The sequence below is a fragment of the Galendromus occidentalis genome, unplaced genomic scaffold (genome assembly GCF_000255335.2).
Source record: "Galendromus occidentalis unplaced genomic scaffold, Mocc_1.1 scf7180000077504, whole genome shotgun sequence".
NCBI lineage: Eukaryota > Metazoa > Arthropoda > Arachnida > Mesostigmata > Phytoseiidae > Galendromus > Galendromus occidentalis.
The window spans coordinates 190,198-199,538 of NW_003805492.1; the positions used below are offsets into that span (position 1 = coordinate 190,198).

Consider the following 9,341-nt stretch of genomic DNA (forward strand, 5'->3'; position numbering starts at 1 on the left):
GATGAAGCCGAAACCAACTCGATGTACGACAAACTTGACGATGAAGCTCACAGGTCGGTCTGCGGCTCCGTGCTCCGCAAGGAATGCTTCCTTTGAGAGGAAGCTCGGGTGGATTCCCGTGTTCCGCGTTGGCTTTAATCGAGATCAGGCTCAGACTCTGCTCAGAAAAGATCGATAACCGCCGAGACTTGTTCTTGCAGAGGCACCTTGCCGTTTAGCAGCTTCAACAATCTGCAAGAAAAACTCGAGGACGAGCAAATGATGCTCAGAACTCATCTTAACGACGGAATTCCTGGAGTTTACCTGGCATGCTTACAAGATCACCGATGGTTGTACACAACTAATAGGTGAGCAGCTTTTTTTATCGAGGCCGAATGAAAGGTTTGTAATCAATCGGTCGCTCCCTTTCGATCGAATTTGTCTGCATCATTGCAAATCCGGGCACCCTTGCGATTCAATGAAACTCTCATGAATTCCTCCAGTGTCCACACCGTGATCAACTACCGCCCCCCTGATTGTGCTCAAGCGTATCGGTACCGTAGAGAACGTCTTCGTCTCGACGGGAAGGTACTCACCATCACTCGCGGAGTCGACCTGAACCATTTTCCCGAGGAACTCTTCCATATTATGTCGGGCTTGACCGGGTACGACGCTGTGACACCATGCGTTGAAAACCTCCGGGTCGCATTCGAGAAAGAGAGCGAGTTGAGAAATCGCCTACGTTTCGTCCTACTTAGTTAACTATTATTGAGCGTGATGTCAATTTGTGCGCATCACGGTTTCATTCAAATGTATTGGTCATGTAATCAGAATACCCGTTCGATGGAACTATTGTACACACGTAAAATTTGATTCAGTTTCTCTCGATTATTTAGCCATCGTTTTTCGATCTATCGCGAGGGTTGCTGGTGGAGCAAACCCGAGTGTCCACAGCGGACCGCAGACTAAGCGGCCTGTGAATAGGTGGCTGAAGAATTTCGGTGTAATGCTCCATCGCTCGAAACCGAGCGATGAACGACCACCGATCCTGGACCATCATCAATTCAAGAACGAGTCTTTTCTGATTCTCGACTCAGCAACGCTCCGTAGCCTACGAATCGCTTTTCAAAAACGCGCGGTACAACAAGCCGAATTCGTCCGCCGCGCCGGTAACAAGTGTGTTCCCGTTTGCTTCGATTTAAGCAGCCGGGATTTCCGGACACGCGCCGTGGAAGATCACGGCTCTTGTTGCGGCCGCGGCGGGATTCCAGTCCCACTAATGAGCGACTCGGAGAAAAAATTGACGGATTACTAATATCTTGATCAAATCAACGCTCTTACTCTGGAAGCATATAATATCTTCAGCTACATTTCCTACATTTTCCTCCGCTTGTACATTCGCATATCGATTTCAAATCGAATACGGGTTCTCGGAGCGCTCCGCCTTTACTCCCGATGATGGGATGAAAAACAACATGACGAAGGAGAATTTCAAAACGAGAAAATTTTCTCGTGATTCATCGTGAGGTGGGATCGAGCGAGATTATGTTGCCAAGCACGGTTGTCGGGACCGGAAACTAGGAGTCGGGGAACATGGAAGAGACCGCCCGATAACGGTTGGATTCCCAGCAAAAATCGCTGACATCATTGTCACTCCTCTCTTCTCTCATAAGGGCGGATGTAAGCCATCTCGTAGGGTGCATTCCGCTTCGTTCACTTCCTCCCCACCCTCACGTACTCCATGTGCGAGTCTCCCAAAGACTCAAGCTATGTTCGGATAATTGTACAGATGCCTCGACCATACTTTCAACCGAACGACGACTACAGCTTACAACCGTCCAAGTCGAGGAGCGACCAATCGTCGAGGGGCGGGATCTATTCGAATTCGCGCGGGCGGTTCCGGCGCGCCAAACGTTCAAAACGCTTTACTGAGGCGGCGGGAGGATGATCATCTGCGGTGCTGTGCGAGAAAATGGCGGCCCTGTGATCTGACTAGTAAACAGAAAAGTTGGTGTCTTCGAGGACGAAAGCGTCATCTCAGGACGTCTCGAAGGACTCCTGTTGACCATGAAGTTTCTGATGTAGAACGCCGTGAGTAGAATAGCGAAATTCTTTGAACAGAGGCTCCGCCGCCCCTTGGGGCAAAGTCCATCTTGACTTCTGAGACGAGCTTCATGTTGTTGCTTGAAAGACTCCGCGATGTGAAACTTGTCCACCACCGAATTCCACGACAGTCTACCGAGTGCCTTTCCGCTCGTTTTTTGGAGCTGAGTTGGAGGCGAGCCTCCGCGAGGAACTTGCGTCGTCGTCGGCGCTCCCGCGGCTGCGAACCGAATGTCACAACTGATGACTCGGTGAGAGATGGGGCACAGGTGCAGAAGCGTTCTCGCTTTCTCCTCGAATTTATCCTGAATCTACTCGAGCTTAGAGTCATTCGCCGCGTCGGAATTCTCGAGCAGCAGGTTCCTCCTCGAGGCCAGGACCTGTCTCTCTGCGAGGCGCCAAACAGGCGGAGCTGAACGAGCTGACTGCTCGAGGAATCATCGACGCGGATTGAGAGGATGTCGGATGGTTCTTCCGGAGAAGATCGCCGATTTCCGGCATTCTCCGTCAGTCTCGGTCGTGGTATTCGAGTAATCGAGGAGCCTCTGAGCGAGCGCGAAATTTGACGCGGGAAAATGTAGTCCGTCAGTCAACATTCTAATCGCAAAGCTCCCCACCGTGAATGAATCGTGGCTGCTGGCTGAGAATTTCATCAGGAGTTCCTCTTGAATTCCAGAAAAACTCCCAAACATGGTCTCCCGACGTTCGAAGGGGAGCATGGGCGGATTGGAGCACCACATCAACTCCAGCGTTCAGCCGAGGAACAAAAAACTTAACGTGAAGGAGAAGCCTAAGGTAAAGTGTCTACGGAGAAGACTGATCGTAGAAAATCATACCGGCCCTATTTACGGAGAGTGAATGCGCTTCCAGGACGTCGTTGTTGCGAAGACCGAAAATTCAATCAAAAAGGAGATCAAGAAAGTCAAGCGCAAGATTGAGGTGAAATCCCCAATCGAGAATGGCGTGAAGAGAGAGAAACTCGAAGTAAGTTCGAAATCGGCGATTCAAGCTCTTGGAACATGAGACTTGTCATTTCGTCTTCGAGCCGTAAAGAAAGACCGAAAAAATGATCTCTAAAGAGCGGATGGTGATGTTCAAAGTAAAGGAAGACACTCCTCGAGGGAGGACAAGACGTCCAAGACCTAAAACAGAGAATTCCTGGAGCGCCCTTGCCTAAAGTTTTACCCTCGCTCCGCGCAGAAAACTACGATCTCGAACGAGATTCGGAAACGGAATAGCGTCAAGGAGACGGTTATCACAGAAAACTGCAGGGAGCCGGCTCTCAAGAAGCGTTCCAGTGAAGTGGTTTCGCCCGCGCCCGATTCTCCGAAACGACGCAAAACCTCCGACGATTTCCCCGTCCTACCGGTGTGCGCCATTTGCGCTCAGCCAGACTCTCGGAGAAGTCCAAGACCTGCCGAGCTGATCTATTGTGCGGAATGTGAGACGCGATGCGCCCATCCCTTCTGTTTGGGAGCCGCGCTGACCGAAGTAGACAATTTCCAGTGGCGCTGTCCTCAGTGCCGACTGTGTGTCGTATGCAATCAACCAGAAGGTCCCCATATATTCTATGCTTGCGTATCGTGTGCCAATGGAATCCACAAGCAATGTATGCCAGGGCAAATATCACCAATCAAAGGTGAGTTCACGGAGCGAACATCGGTCTAGGGGTGAATTCTATCAATTTCAATTACCTCATCGAATTTGAAGAGAAAATCATCAAAATAGGAATCGCCCGAAAGTGGAATTACCGGATCCATCACTCAAATCACTTTATTCTCTATCCAGAGCTGATGATTGGACCTCAAATTGCAGGGATGCGATGCGGTCGTTGTATCAAAGGGAGTGAGAGTCCGGTGAAGACTCCGAATTTAATTAAGAGAGGCTATAAGAAAAACTTGGATACAAAAGACCTGTCCCCTAAAAAGATTGAAGAATCGCCAAAGGTAGAAATACTCGCCGTCAGAGAATCTCCGAAAACAGTTGTCGAAAGCCCAGTGAAACGTGCCCAGAAGCAGAAAGAGCGCTTGAAGAACCTCCAAAAGTGTCGGAAAGAGCGCAGTGAGACGGTCGTGCCAGAGATCGACATGGAAATGTTCGAAGCAGCACAGACGAAGGTGAATATTTTTCCCTCATGGACGAGATGCCGGGTCTCCGGGAGAGCGGTGTACCAAGCCGGGATTCTGATTCACTTTTCTCACAGGTGAAGAGCAAGTCTACGGAAGCATCGAAGATCCAATTCATTCAGCTGGGCAAATATCAAATTCGGACCTGGTACGGGGCACCTTATCCTCAGGAGTACCAACAGTTGGAAACCCTTTTCCTCTGTGAGTTTTGCCTGAAGTACATGTCGTCGGACGTCGTTCTCCGGAGACATCTCTCCAAATGCCCATGGAGACATCCACCCGGTGACGAAATCTACCGTCACGGGAAACTTTCTTTCTTCGAGGTCGACGGCGAGAAGCAAAAAACCTATTGCCAGAACCTCTGTCTTCTGGCCAAATTGTTCCTGGATCACAAAACATTGTATTTCGACGTGGAACCTTTTCTGTTCTACTGTCTTACAATGTACGATAACACCGGCTGCCATCTCGTCGGATATTTCTCCAAAGAAAAAAATTCTTTCTTGAATTATAACGTCAGCTGTATCCTGACAATACCGGCGTTCCAACGACAAGGCTACGGCCGGCTGCTCATCGACTTCAGTTATCTACTCACGAAAACCGAAGGGAAGGTGGGCTCTCCGGAAAAGCCGCTCAGCGATCTCGGACTCATCAGCTATAGGGCCTATTGGAAATCCGTCATCAAGCACTTTCTTGATAACTACCAAGGCACCGCGATATCGATCAGGGAAATCTCGCAAGCGACTGCCATTCAACCCTACGATATCGTTAGCACGCTCCAAGTTCTCGGCGTGATCAAGTATTGGAAGGGCCAGCACGTCATAATGAAAACGATACAGAAAGTCACGACGCCAACAGCGACGAGCGGTCGGAAGAACTCCAAGAAGAAAGAGAAGCCAATCGAAATCATCGACAACCCTCTGAAACTAGATCCGAGCTGTTTGCAATGGGTTCCGCCCAAGAAGAAAGACGGCATCGAGACAAACGTGAAATGACTTCCCGGCGAGAGTCTAGAAATTGTCCTAACTTTCCTGGGAACAGTCCTGTCCCAACCCAAAACTCGCTGAGCATGTTCATATCCTGCAAATTGTTCTTTGCTGTGCCTGGATGATCCTTTGTACAGTATGTGGTGAGCAGTTCTCCTGGGTGTAGCGGTCTGATCCGAGCCCGAGCTTTGTGGGATTGACGGACGACGGATCGATTCCTGCGCGTCGTATAGCGTGCGTAGTTCATTCATTTGACCGCTCTGCGGATTTCCAGCAATCGTGCGTGACTGAAACAGGCCGGAGGAGCATGGAGTGAGTTTGAATGGGCGACAACGCGTGGCCATGTTGAGTAGATAGATGATGCGTTTGGTGGCGGATATATGGGACCGAATAACTGATTTATCTAAAGATTGTAAATGTTGCGTGGAAGCAGGGAACAAAGAGCGAAGGGATACGGTCGAGGCTGGATTTTCCGAAGGTACCTGGTTGTTTAAGAAGAGACGATGGTCGCTGGTGAATGGCGAATATCTGAATGACGGACTTCGTGTGAATGAGAAGGAGGTGAGCTTGGGAGATTGATCGATTGGTTGATTGATCCTCTCGACTGACTCTGTCGCGATTGTAGAAGCAAATATGTTGGGACTCGGTACCGAGCACTGGAACCTTGCCTAGGAAGGCCCGCAATCCTCCTAGCTCCGTTATGTATTCAAGTTACATAGAACCCTATCGACGTTGAGTGTACATAATTTATTTAGCATAGGAGTTGATATCACTGGTCGGCTGCGTTATTCTGAAGTCAAATTAGGAACTCCGAGCGAGCCCAGGATTTTCCGCCGACTGTTCACAGCAGGTCAGAAAACAGAGCCGTTGCTGAGGACACGGAATCCCAAATCACAGTTGTTAGACTATTTGCATATATAACTATATAAGTATATAAAAAATAACTATTATATAAAATTCGATCGTGAGTGTAACAGGATCGATCGTGTAGCTGTAAATACGTACGGGAATCCTGCTTCATCGACAATAAAAAATGGTTTTATCGACTTTGAGACGTGAATTCTAATCGACTAGGCTCTCGGCTCCGCCGTTGAGGAAGTTTCGAATAAACTTGGAATGGGGCAACTATGCTCTGGGATTCGGAGGGAGAGCCATCGGAATCATGGCTGAGGGCGCTCCTCCTCGAAATGGGGTTCCATGAATGTGTCCCGGAAAGGTCGCTGACCGCTAGGTCGTCGACCCGGTTCTCATCATCTGTGGGAAGGACATGCCTCCTGAGGGAGTTTCCGGGTGGAAACTCGAGTTCTCCGAGGACGTTCCTCTGGACATCGGAGTCGCTTGGGAAGTGAGCAGATATTCGAATAAAGGCAAATCGCGATCCCGTCTCCTCTGTGAAACGACCCGATGTGGGAGAAAACTCCTAGGATATGTGTAGCAGGGGAAGGGGGCAATAGAATTCGAATCGCATCCGACCGAGGCTTGAGGCGCTCGCTGAATTTCCGTGGCGGTGGCTGACGTCGGGGTCATCGACCCACTCCCAATCGTTCCCGAAGGGAGGCAAGGGTCTGCTTGAAGTTTTGAGAAATCTGTGACTGGAGAAGCCCATTAGAGATTCATTCCAATCTTTAGGGATCACGTATAAAGTCATCGGGTGACGTGAGAGTTTTCGAAGTCACACTTCCCGTATCTCTGTATCGGAGATACGGGAAGTCATGTCTTCGACCTCATAGGCGCACGCCCGTGCGAGAGAAGGCTATCCACGAAGCGGGGGCTGAACTCGTATCTCCCGAATCTCGTAGAGTTTTCCAATCGATCGGTACAGATAATGAGGGAAAGATCAAAGGTTCAAAATGGCGATTGCTCTCGATCGGAGACAGCTTTGCGGCATCTTTCGACCTGAACGAGACATTCCGCCCCACCCTCCCTGAAGTCGAGCGGCCTTGAAGGGGACCATTGCCCCCGTCTGGGAGAAGCACAGGCCTCAAGGCGGTGACGCTTCTCATGAAGAAATGTGCCTTTATAAGGATTCTTGTCAAGGTGCGCACACGATACAGGCGTCCACACGAAGCTCGTTCAGAGAACTTCGAGCGACCGGCATACTTTCCAATTCTCTAAGTAACTCATTCTCTAACTCAGAGACTCTGTTGACAGCGCGAGACTTCTCTTCTGGAAAGCTGACTCCCACCGGGAATTACGTCTTGAATCCCAGCGACGGAAACTTTTCACAGCGCCGGAATCATTCGTTATTCAGCTCTTCATCCGCGGGCGAACTCATTTGCTGAGAAGGCCGAAGCCGCTGGGAGGAATTCATCGAGTGGTTCCTCCGCATACCGGGATCGGACTGAACGATGAAGATTCGATCGAATCTCGGGCTTCGACAAATCGCATCGTTCGCCGAAGTTCCAGGGAAGCAATCAAGCGAGATCGGTGATTGGCGAGCACACGCTCTGACGTCAAATACGCTGCTCCGGATGATTCGGAGAACTGCTCCAGCGAGTCGCAAGCGATGACCACTCTCCCAAGCTCACGGTGGAATTTCATCATAGATTGAAGCAAATCGAGTCTTGAGTTCGTTCCGGTCAGGGACTCCTACTCTGATGCGAAGCCTATGATGACATGCGGAAGTTCGACCGCCGGACCTCTTGCCTACAGCAAGGGCTTGTCTTCTAATACAGACAGAGTCCGATTCTTCGAGTCCGAGAAACTATTCCTCTGACCTATATGTGCTATTTCCTCGCCGATCACCTACGGCATTCGGTACTTTTCCCCATGCCCCAGGGGAAGCAAATGATCACGTATTTCGCAGGAATCTCACTTCAAACATCAATGAGCCGTATCGATACAATATTTGGTCGCTTCATGTTTGCGGGAAGCACGATGATCTCTCTGATAGAGGGGAATCGGTCCTCTGGAGCACTGCGCCACCACGATTCTCCACCATAGAGAGAAATTCCATTGACAGGAGCACACAGCGAGAATTTGTCCGAGAGGCTAAGCTGTACAAATAAAATATAGGGCCGCTGATCCGGAGAAAAGATCCGTAGAGCAAAACTTGGTCCCTCAGGACTTATCCTCAGCTCTCAACAGTTACGCGGAATGGCGTCGGCCGCCGGCTCGGAACGGTCGTCTTGCGTTCGTTCTGCGACCCACACGCTAGGTCCTCGCACGCGAAAGTGCACCGTACGCTTCGCTTCAACAAATGTACGCATCTCCTCTGGAGGCCGAAACAGCTCACAACAATGGGCCTACCCTCTTTTCCGAACAGGCGTTGCGACTTCATTGGTCGTACGGGATGATGGCCTCCAATGTCTCGGATGAGGAGAGCCATCTTGGAAGAAGCTTCCATCAACGGGTCTTCCGCGACTTCCCAGAAAGCCAAAGAGTTTACTACGACCCCCTCTCCGAGTTCGCTTCCATCGCGAACAGAGGCGTCCGAGACGTGTTTTGCCTCTGAGTTTAGGTTCGCCTTGAATTCGGAGCTCTTGCGAGATTTTCCCTCATTCGGAGTCCTTCCTCCGCTCTGTGGAAATAAACCGGGACAATGTCGACAGAGAAACGTTGAAATGAAATACTGATTCGAAGCCTGGGATTCAGGGGAATTATCTTGATGTGCAAGTGGATCCGTCCTGAAATCTCGGCGATAGACAACAAAACGAGGCGGTACTTTCGGAGAGTCGCTCCTGTGCCCGAAAATTACGGATTGACTCGACTGTGGACCCTCGACTGGAAAAACGGAATGAGGATGTCCCGGAGTCGAAAATGATCGAGATACTTTCTCGTTCCCCCCGGCCAAAAGACGGAACGATTCTCTGTCGGGAGTTGGGACCGCGAACTTCTGCTCACTGACGACTGTACAGAGGAATCCCAGCATAGAACCCGAGGCACGGGAGACGGGAGCTATCCTGGTATCGCTCTCCGGGCTTCCAATGGTGAAATTGCGTCAGTCGCATTGCATATTCCGCCCTGCTTTGGCGGTACTGCGTCGCAGGACCCGTCCCGTCCTATTCGCTGCTGATGTCCACCAGCCGATTTCCTCTTTTTCCCGCCGATCTAGCCCTCGCTGCTCCCAGTCGACGACCCAACCCCCTTTGTCCGCCTCACCATCTAGTCGTGAGCCGGCATCCACCTCCAAAATGGCTTCTGTGAAGCT

General features: G+C 50.5%; 1 long non-coding RNA gene across 1 annotated transcript; it reads left to right on the top strand.

Annotated features, from left to right (window-relative positions):
• Positions 1–2,765: 2,765 nt before the first annotated feature.
• LOC100902182 (histone acetyltransferase KAT7) lies at positions 2,766–5,594 on the top strand. Its single transcript, XR_001951220.1, has 5 exons — positions 2,766–2,877; positions 2,953–3,066; positions 3,283–3,721; positions 3,898–4,199; positions 4,286–5,594. It is a non-coding gene; the product is annotated as a histone acetyltransferase KAT7 (long non-coding RNA).
• The last annotated feature ends 3,747 nt before the right edge of the window (positions 5,595–9,341 follow it).